The sequence below is a fragment of the Coenobita brevimanus genome, unplaced genomic scaffold, assembly GCF_032717465.1.
Source record: "Coenobita brevimanus isolate Jiangsu-jjx unplaced genomic scaffold, ASM3271746v2 jjx.HiC_scaffold_2108, whole genome shotgun sequence".
In the NCBI taxonomy this organism is placed as follows: Eukaryota; Metazoa; Arthropoda; class Malacostraca; order Decapoda; family Coenobitidae; genus Coenobita; species Coenobita brevimanus.
The window spans coordinates 67,501-70,000 of record NW_027643005.1 but is presented as its reverse complement, the minus strand read 5'-3'; positions in this window follow the sequence as shown (position 1 = coordinate 70,000).

Genomic DNA, 2,500 nt, shown 5'->3' with positions numbered 1-2,500 from the left:
CCAGAGAGAGAGAGAGAGAGAACTACTGATGTCTTTTAATCTGGTTTTGCATCTATCTATCCAATAAAGCTATAGTTCCATCAGGTGAGTGGATGGCATACACTGGTTGGACAAACAGATAAAGAAAATACTGATGTCTTTAATATACTTTTGCATCTATCTATCTACCCAATAAATCGATCACTACAGCAAGTAAGTGGATGGTATGTACTAGATAGACAGACATGCTTATAGACTGATACAGAAAAAAATGTTGAGGCCTTTTATCTATTTTGCATCTATCATCTATATAATAAATCTATCACTACATCCGGTGAGTGGATAGCACGTAGTAGAGAAAAATATTGATATCTTTAATCCATTTTTGCATCTATCTATCTGTCTAACTAATAAATCAATCACTACATCAGGTGAGTGGATGGTAAGTACTGGGGTTGGTGGATACCTATATATCCATCAAGTGCACCTGTCTATATATTTACCTGTCTATCTACATACTACATCTATTTACCTATCTATCCAATAAATCTATAACTTTATCAGGTGAGAGGATGGTATGTGCTAGATAGACAGACAGTGAAAAAAAAATCAACATCAGTAATTCAACAAATTCAAAAGTAATCTATCTATTTTTGCATCTACCTACCTGTCTATCTAAAAAATATCCCAACATCAGGTGAGTGGATGGAACGTACTAGAGATGGATGGACAGACAGACAGACAGGCAGACAGCCAGAGATCCATTTTTATCGATAATTTATTGAAAAAGTGTATTTATGTATTTATCTGTATATATTTATCTATCCAGTAAATCTATCACTACATTAAGTGAATGGATAGTACGTACTAGATAGACAGATAGGCAGACAAATAGATTGATAGAGAATTGCTATTTATCATGTTTTAACCTATTTTTGGGTCAATTAATCTATCCAATTCATATATCGCTACATCAGGTGTGTGGATGGTACGTACTAAATAGACAGACAGACAGACAGACAAAGAAAAAAATATTGCTGTCTTTTAATATATTTGTACATATCTGTCTATCCAATAAATCTATCATTACATCAGATAGATAGACAGATAGATAGACAGATAGACATGGATGGACAAAGAAAACTCAAATCATTCTTACTCATCAGATTGAAGGTTGATCTATTTTTGCGTCTATCTATCCGATAAATCTATCACTACATCAGGTGAGTGGATGGTAGCTACGACAGACTGAAAGGAATTTTTTTTTTCTTCAAAGTTAATCTATCTAGCCTTCTCTTCCACCTGTCTATCTGTCCAATAAATCTATCACTACATCGGGTGAGTGGATGGTATGTAGTGGGCAAAATGCGTGTCCACATTCGTCTTGGTTGGTAGGCTGAAAAATGACTTAGGCGTATGTATCTATCTTTGATTATCGATAGATTAAAGGTGAACTGATGACCTGTTTGTAGGTCATGTGGAAAGATTAGATAATAATAATAATAATAATAATAATAATAGTAGTAGTAGTAGTAGTAGTAGTACTAGTAGCAGCAGTTGTAGCAAATAATAATAATAATAATAATAATAATAATAATAATACATTTCAACTCACCCTGTGTCCATACCAGGCATAGTTTCCTTTTTCCGGCACTTGTGCCACTTGCCTCGCCTCCACAGTAATCCAGTCTGTCCATTCATCACGGCAAACACAATCGCTAACGTCCAATAAAAGGGATTTAATCCCCGAGCTAGGCAACTATGGCCATATAGCCCCGCTAGGTTACAGGAGCGCGCTACCACTCCCGGCACGGCAGTCCCGGGCGAGGCTCGAACTCGCAATCCTCCGATCACGACTCCGATGCTCTACCACTGAGCCACCGTGCCCCCAACGTCCAATAAAAGGAAAACGCAAAGTTAGTACGAGCTGCGCACACCAACATCCTCCCACTTCCTGACCCGCGGGGTGACTGACTGCCCGATGGTCTGCAACGCTGCGTCTCAAGGGTCACGTGACCAAGGCAACATTGTGCCTGACATTCCTCCAGTTAAATTTATGACGATTAAAACCAATATTACACGAATTTTTTACCCATGTTTTAAATCAATAAGTGATACAACAGATTTTACTTGATAGGATCATAATGGAAAGAAAAAAATAAAGTAGAAAATATCACCATCGTAGTGTACGTTGGTCGTTTCTTTTAAAAGACTGCATCTCCGGCAGCTGCCTTCAGGTGTACCATCACTCAACATTGGCAACGCTGATTTACTTTTTAAATCTTTGAATGTTTACAGGTAATGTCTTGATTATTTCTGACGTGCTTGTAATAAACAATGGTAGTTTATTTATCTTTAAGGAGATTATTGGTTCTGTGAACCTTATTTACTGTAGTTCAGAGGCTAAATAAGACGATGCTACGGCCCTGCATCCTCACCACAGCATTCCCTCGAAACTGGCGCCATTTCTGCGTCAACATCTTGTTACCGGTCAACAAACAAGATGTAGATATGGCAAAAT